The 8,638-nt window shown below is 45.3% G+C and overlaps 1 pseudogene; it reads left to right on the top strand.

Annotated features, from left to right (window-relative positions):
* Positions 1–6,383: 6,383 nt before the first annotated feature.
* Positions 6,384–7,077, top strand: LOC147356047 (histone H2B type 1-C/E/F/G/I-like; annotated as a pseudogene).
* The last annotated feature ends 1,561 nt before the right edge of the window (positions 7,078–8,638 follow it).

Genomic DNA, 8,638 nt, shown 5'->3' with positions numbered 1-8,638 from the left:
GGCGCTCTTTGATGACCTTGAGGGCTGGGATGGGGGTGAGGTGGGAAGCAAGTCCAGGAGGGAGAGGATATATGTACACAAACAGCTGATTACTTCACCGTACAGCAGAAGCCAGCACAACATTGTAAAGCAATTATCCTCCAATAACAAAATATAACTTTTCTCTCAGAAGTTGGGGAAAGCGTATCAACCGATCCTTCGGCATTTCATCAAGCACTTGTTATATTTTGATTGTGAGTATCAGGTTGGACATGACAAATCTGTAAGTACGTTTATCAGTGTTTCCGTGTTTCTTTTTTCAAGTTATATGGTGATGAGTAATAAATCTAGGATGGGAGCCATGACCCGCAGCCTGTAATTGATCTCATCACTAAGTCAGAGGAAGTGGGGTTAGGAAACAGGAATGCCCAGATGAACTGGGAAGGTGGCAACATCGGGGTGGGGGTGATGCAAAAGGAGGAGAGGACAAGATAAAATTGGGCCCAGCGTGGGAAGGACTTTCCTGGTGACCTCTCAGGGCGTAGACGCGCTTATCACAAATGATGGGAGGAAAGAATTAACGTGCCTGGCACAGGGTCCCTGAAGAGCGGTGCAGCTACAGGGGGCTGGCTTCTGCTGTGACTCGACAGGAGGGAAAGCTTCACTCGGCTCTAAAATACGATGCTTCCTTTTCAGATGAACTGACACCAGAAGTCGGCTGGTGTGAAGAGTCAGCCTGCCTCTGAAGCTCCCGAGAAGCATCTGTGGGGCCACCGCAGCCCCGGCATGGATGTCTCAGCAGCCGTAGTGGGTCCTCAGCTCTGAGAAGGCCCCCCACCCTGCGCTGGGTGGGAGAAGAAATGGCACCCCATCAAGGTGACCGAACTTCTCAGAAACTGACAGCTGACGGCAGCGGCTGTCTACTGCAGAATTACTGGGAAATCTGCAGGCTTCAGTGCATCTCCAGACCCATAGACAGGCTCCAGTACGCTTCCTCAGAATGTTCCCTCCATACCCCGCACAGCCCAGCCAGGGAGATCATAGGGCCTCTGGATCGGATCTCTGATTGAAAGAGAAAGGAAGAAAGGGAGGATGGAAGGAAAGAAGAGAGGGACGGAGGAAGAGAGAAAGAGAGGAGAAAGAAACAGCGTAGCCAGAAATAAAACCCAGCTGACACAGGGTCTGTCCTCTGATGACCACCAGGGGCCGAAGGCCCATTGCACCATCTCAAGTGGCTCCCAGAACTGACAGCTCTCTGTTGCAAGCAGCAAGTGTATGAGATAATTCCAGATTATATCTTCTATTCACTTTATTCAATCAACCGACCGGGACGGAAACCTGATCATCTGGGGGCAAGCGAAGCAGCCTGGGTGCTGCTCCTTCTCGACACAGCTGGAGAGGTGATACGCCGCCCGCACAGCAGTAGGCAGCGTGGGTATGTCCTCGGGCCACATGTGGTCAGATCCATCCCACGTTAGATGTCACGGACAGCCTCTTTCGGAGGCTCCAATCCAATGCGAAGAGTAGGTAAGATTTAGGACTTCTGAGAAATGCCCACCAAGTTTCACACACAGAGGAACAAGATCTCAGCCACTCAGCTCCAGAACTTATGCCTCCATCTGAGCAAATACCCTCCATTCTAGGAAAGAATTACGATCTTTTCTGGGCCTGGAATTTTTCTTCCCTACTTCTTCCAGAGGTAAAAAGTCACCTCCAAGACAAAACAGAGGCACCCCTTTGGGGCTGTCCATCACCAACCCCAAAGCAAAGATGCTGCTTCCTCTGCGTGTCTCGCAACACTTTATGGAGGCATCATTATAACCTGACCTCTTGGTACAGAAATGGTGCCGTCCAGTCTCTCTCTTTGGCTTCTCCAGAGCAGGACCGTTGTCTAGTTTATACTTTTTAAACTGATTTGTTATGTTGAGACAGCAATATTTCTCAAAAGTAATGTGGCACACATAATGACTGTAGAAGGTTAGGAGATTCGGAGAGAAAACTACCAATAGACCTTCATAAATCGTCCAATAAAACTTGATTCTCATGGAAAGGAAGGGGAAGGTATAAATTAAGAGCAATGAAGTGGGGGTGTGTTTGGACAGAGGAGGGTGGGAGGTAGGTAAACGGAGTAGAAATAAGGGGGCGGAACGTGAGAAATAGAGAAGGGGCAGCGTGTGAAGCTGGGGGATGATGCCGGAGAGCCTGTAACTTGAGACTGTGGGAATCCAGTCAAGGGGAAAAGTTGGTCACTTTTTGTGAGGAGGGAAGGAAGCATCCGTGGGAAAAACATTGAAGCCGACACAAAAGTGCTTGGCTGGAGAGGAAGGGGTCAACTTCCATGTAGTGAGCGGACCCCTGCTGGGTATTCTGAGGGGGGCAACACCAATAAATAAAAGATCTGAAGATGGTTCACATTGTTACTAGGACTTTAGTCACCAAAGGGACTTTTCTGAGCATTGCTTCATCTGGGCCTTGTAACAACCCCGTGGAGAAGGCAGAGCAGTGATCACTAACTTTCCTCCATACATGAAGACACGGGTCCTGTTCTCAAGAAGCTGATAAGCAGTTAAAGTGAAAGAACTCAAAAAAGAGAAATAAAAAGATAACAGCAAGCACCAGCAGTACCTGAATGACAAGAAGTGTTTTGTGTGTTCACACCTGGAGCGGGGGCGGGGGCTCCCACCGGTGTCCGGAGGAAAGAGCCGAAGGATACAGCCGATCACCCCCAAAGCTCGGAACCGCCCCCCAACTAACAACATCAGTCTAAAACGTCAATAGAGCCACGGCTGAAAACTCTTGGTACATGGAAACCCATTAAAGACATTTATTTAGGCAAACTGTTTATAAAACCAGATACTTTGGCATATAAGTACAAATTTCAGATTGTACTCTTCACTTGGGTAGTATGGTGGTAACTTGCTTTGGTTCAGTGTCTTAAAGATCAGTGATTTTTTTGAATGTCATGTTTAAATTGAAAGTAATCATTGTTTCAAATAACAAAATCCAAAATGTGGGGCTCTCTACAGAATGAACTAGCTTCTTCAACAGATACTTTATGGGGAAAACACACACATTAAGAAGAGGAATCCTCAGTGAGAAGGGACTGAAGACTGTCAGACGCTGACAATGCATAAACTTTGTTTAAATTCTAGTTTGAACAAAACCTCCTTTAAAATTTCTAAAACAAATCAGAACAACTGAGCACTAAAGGGACATTTGATAGTATTAAGAGGCTTTTAGTTTTAAGGTGGGGCTTCCCTGGTGACTCAGCGGTAAAGAATCCGCCTCCCAATGCAGGAGATGCAAGTTTGATCCCTGGGTTGAGAAGATCCCCTGGGGAAGTAAATGGCAACCCACTCTAGTATTCCTGCCTGGGAAATCCCATGGAGAGACAAGCCTGGTGGGCTACAGTCCATGGGATCACAAGAGTCGGACACAACTTAGCTACTGCTGCTGCTAAGTCACTTCAGTCGTGTCTGACTCTGTGCGACCCCATAGATGGCAGCCTACCAGGCTCTCCCGTCCCTGGGATTCTCCAGGCAAGAGTACTGGAGTGGGTTGTCATTTCCTTCTCCAATGCATGAAAGTGAAAAGTGGAAGTGAAGTCGCTACTAAACAACAACAAAAACAGTTTTTAGGTGATCATAACACACTAATATTATGGTATGTTATAAAGAAACCTTCTCTTTCAGAGAGAAATATGGAAATGCATGCATGCGCTCAGTCGTGTCTGACTCTTTGTGACCCCATGGACTGTAGCCCACCAGGCTCCTATGTCCATGGAATTCTCCAGGAAAGCATACCAGAGTGGGTGGCCATTTCCTTCTCCAGGGGACACCACTGAGCCACCTGGGAAGCACATATGGAGATAGCAAAGGACAGAAGCACGAACACTCTGAGATCGGGGGTGTATGACAAGTGACTGGTCACGAGCAGATGCTTTCTGAAGCTGCGTGATGGGGAACATGGGTTTACTACACTATATTCTTTAAGTTTGTCTATATTTGACATAATTACTAAAATAGTTTTAAAAAAATACTTCTACCTTTATATACAGGTCAACCTAATTTATCGTAAAAGTGACACCTCAGTGCAATGGGAAACGTATAATCTGGTCGATAAACAGTGTTGCCTTAATTGATCATCCATTTCAGAAAAGAAAAACAGAATCTTAACCTCTGTGCACCCAAGTCACAAAAATCAATGAAAAGTAACTGTGATCTAAGCATGAACGGTAAAACGATAACTGTTTTAGATGAAAATGTAAGTGGCCATCTCCAGGAGTTTGAAATAGTATGACTTTTCTTAAATGAGACACAAAAATAGCTCAAAATTAACAAAGATTGAGAACTTCTGTTCATCAAGTGACAAAATTAATAGAAAACTAAGATATTTGTAAGGTATCTACCCTACTAAAAATCATGTCTAGGCTATGTAAAGAACATCTACAAACCAACAAAAAGGACAGAAAATCTGGCAGGAAAATGAGCAAAACACTTAAGTCATTCACATAAATATAGAAGAAGGTACTTTGTCATTTACTGACAAGATGCAAATTTAAACTACAGTGTTCAATGTCTACTAACTCACCGGATTTGCTAAGGTGGAAAGACATACAGACAATATCTGGTGTTGGAGAGGATCTGTAGCAATTCTAAGTTTCGTCCACTGCAAGCATGGGACAGACACTCACACAGTCTCAGGAAAGTCACCAGGCAGTGTCCTCTGAATCTGAGTTTACATACACCACGTGACTCATGGTATACGCAACACAGAGCCAGGGCTGGATTGCCCTGACGGAAATGCAGACGCATGCTTACCAAATTTCTGTACCAAAATATTCAAAAGCCTACTGATACCCTACATATCAGTAACAGCGGAAGCCTGGCATGCCGCCATCCATGGAGTTGCAGAGTCAGACACTACTTAGCCACTGAACAACAGCGACAAGCACTGGCAAAATCACTATCTGTCTCCCAAGTATGATGTCTAATGAGGACATACGTGCAGCAAAGTATATCCAGGTAATCTAATTGCAATTGCGTCTTTGCCTGTGTGCTCAGTTGCGTCCGGCTCTTTTGTGACCCCATGGACGGCGTAGCCTACCACCCTCCTCTGTCCATGGGATTTTCCAGATGAGAACATTGCAGAGGGTTGCCATTTCCTTCCCCAGAGGATCTTCCTGACCTGGGGATCGACCTGTGCCTCCAGAATTGGCAGGTGGATCCTTCATGCTACTGAGCTACCTGCTAAGCCCAAGGCATATGCACGCTTATGTAACGATGTTATACTTCAATAAAAATTGACTGAAGAGCACGCCCGGCTGGTCTGAGGGTTAAAGCCTCAAGCGTTCTATGGGGCAGTTAAATGTCCTAGAGAATTTCTTGTGATACTTCTGAAAATGTGATGTGATGACACATCCTTAAAAATAGGAAAACTAAACCACGATAAAAAAAAATCAAATATTGCCATAGAACAGTGACGGATATTAATCCTGATAAAATATCAAAGAAACTGGAAAGAAAATTATTATTGTATTCTTATGAGTTTAAAGTAATATTTCAATATAAGATGGATCAATCCAGATGTGCAAAGATGTACTTGATTAAGCTATGCAATATCCTATGTAATCTGAAATATTAAAACTTGGAATTTTTTTTCTTTACAAGTCCTTACTGAAAACACAGCGGGAGAGAAAATATTGTAATCAAAGTGGTGTTTTGCAGAAATGGCATTGTTTACAAACTAGGAATCATTTTTTTTAGGTGGGAAGTAACGCTTTGATATCTATCGGTTGGTTCTCAATATTTTTAATCTCAGCAATGTGCAGTCATGGTAGGAAAACAATGAAGTACATACGAAAAAGTACGTCATTAAGAAATAATTTCTCTCTAGGAAAAGACTAATTCTCATAAAACCATGAAATGTGAGGCATGATTTGATTAATAGAAGGAAAAAATTAAACTCTATGAGGTGTTTATCATGTTCTAGATTTAACTCTTGGTGGCATATATGTTTTTTGGATAACCCTTAAAAGAAACCATTGAGGTTGATAACACTGTCCTATTGTGCAAATCAGTAACTTATCTAAATACGAAGAAACAGTAAAAGGTGGAAATGCCAAAGGAGGTGTGGATCACCCCGAAGGCCATGATCCGGGTGGACCTGAATGAACAAGGGTATTTTCATGATGAATTGATTCTGAATTGGACCCTGAAGCATAGGTCATATTGAGTTTTGGAGAGAGTTCATAGCAGAAATAGGAGTTATAAAATTAGACATAAACTGTGTTAGCCTTTTCTTGGGGGTTTATGGCAGGATGAAAACTGGTCCCCAAAAGTGCCCTGATCCTAACCCCTGAAGTGTGCGAATGTTACCTTATATGGGAAGAGGGTCTTGGCAGATGTGATGGAGTTAGATATTTTCCTAATTGGCCCCCAAATGTGATCACAAGTACCCTTACAATAAGGAGGCAGTGGGAGGTTTCACTCAGAAGCAGAGAAAGCAACCACAAGACTAGGAAGGCCACAGAGAACTAGAAGAGCCAGGAGGTGGATTCGCCCCACAACCCCCAGGGGGAGCACAGCCCGTGAAGACCTTGCTTTTAACTGGTAAAAATTGTGTGGAACTTCTTTTCTGTGTTGTTGGGTGTTGTCATTATAGACATGCCTGAACCGGCTAAGTCTGCTCCTGCCCCTAAAAAGGGCTCTGAAAAAGCTGTGACCAAGGCCCAGAAGAAGGACGGCAAGAAGCGCAAGTGCAGCCTCGAGGAGAGCTACTCCGTGTACGCGTACAAGGTGCTGAAGCAAGTCCATCTGGACACCGGCATCTCGTCCAAGGCCATGGGAATCATGAACTCCTTCGTCAACGACATTTTCGAGCACATCGCTGGCGAGGCATCGCGCCTGGCGCATTACAACAAGTGCTTGACTATCTCATCCAGGGAGATCCAGACCACCATACGCTTGCTGCTACCTGGGGAGGGGCCAAGAATGCCGTGTCCGAGGGCACTAAGGCTGTCACCAAGTATACCAGCTCCAAGTAAATATAATATGCCTAGCCGCTGTTAACAGAGAGGGCAATGGCACCCCACTCCAGTACTCTTGCCTGGAAAATCCCATGGACGGAGGGCCTGGTGGGCTGTAGTTCATAGGGTTGCTAAGATTTGGACATGACTGAGCGACTTCACTTTCACTTCACTTTCTGCCTTCTAGAATCTTAAGAGAATAAATGTGTGCGTGTGTGTTTAAGCAGCCAAGTTTATGGTAATCTTTTATAGCTATCACAGGAAATACTTTGTTGCTGTTTAGCCACTAAGACAAGTCCAACTCTTTTGAGACTCCATGGACTGAAGCCCCCCAGGCTCCCCTGTCCATGGGATTCTCCAGGCAAGAATACTGGAGTGGGTTGCCATGCCCTCCTCCAGGGGATCTTCCCCACCCAGGGATGGAACCCGAGTCTCCTGTGCCTCCTGCAATGACAGGCACATTCTTTACCACTGAGCCACCAGGGAAGCGCCACAGAAAATAATACAAGGCTTAAATAACCTTAGCTTGATCCCAGTGATCGGTCCCAAAATTCTACATCGTAGGGGCTGACGCACAACAGTCTGATTCCAACCCGGCTCTTGAGACTTCCCTTATGCGGTGTTTCACAGTGAGGATGCTATTTTCACTTGAATGACAGGTTTCGGGGGGAGGGAGTAGTGAGTGTCAGCTACTCTGTAGCTGTGTTGCATGGGCTTCTCCTGGTGGCAGCTTCTCTCACTATGAAACAGGGCTCCCGGGCGGGCGGGCTCAGCAGCTGAGGTGCTCGGGCTTAGCTGCTTTGCAGCACGTGGGATTTTCCAGGACAGGGATGGAACCCACATCCCACAGTCAAATCCGCATTGGCAGGTGGGTTCCTATCCATGGTGCCATCAGGGAGTCCAATCCTCTGCTTTCTTAACCTATTCTGTTCTTTGTCAAGAAGGGTGCTAGCTTGGGGCTAAATGGATATTATCTCATTTAATCCTCATGTAACCCTGAAAGGAAGGTAGTTTATCTTCGGTCATCAGCCTTAAAGAAATTAAGCGACTGCTGACTGTGACAGAGAAGGGACTTACTTTGCATTTGTCAAATTCCAAAGAACATGTGCTTTCTGCTTTGAAATGTGTGAAAAAATCTTACTGAACCTGAACTTTCAGCAGAACCTGGGCACTCTCTGTCAATGGATGGGCTTGATTAGGTCATAAAAGAAGAAGATGAGGACTTGTGAAAGTCTGTATGGGAAAGGATTTATTCTGTGACTGTCAAATAAATGCAAGTCAACTTTTACCTGGCTCTGTTTGAAAGAAAAACAACAAATTCATTTCAGAAAGGGAACCTCATTTAAAGTTTTTTCGTGGATACCTGTAATATAGCTGCAGAGGTTTTGACACTGTACCATCTGCTGCTGCTAAGTCATTTCAGTCATATCCGACTCTTTGTGACCCCATAGACGGGAACCCACCAGGCTCCCCTGTCCCTGGGATTCTCTAGGCAAGAACACTGGAGTGGGTTGCCATTTCCTTCTCCAATGCATGAAAGTGAAAAGTGAAAGTGAAGTCGCTCAGTCGTGTCCAACTCTTCTCGACCCCATGGACTGCAGCCTACCAGGCTCCTCCATCCATGGGATTTGC

This window comes from Bos grunniens, chromosome 16 (assembly GCF_055505025.1).
Source record: "Bos grunniens cultivar Pamir isolate PY7600 chromosome 16, Bosgru_T2T1.0, whole genome shotgun sequence".
In the NCBI taxonomy this organism is placed as follows: Eukaryota; Metazoa; Chordata; class Mammalia; order Artiodactyla; family Bovidae; genus Bos; species Bos grunniens.
The sequence above is the reverse complement of the archived record's forward strand: the minus strand, read 5'-3'. Positions and strand labels throughout refer to the sequence as shown.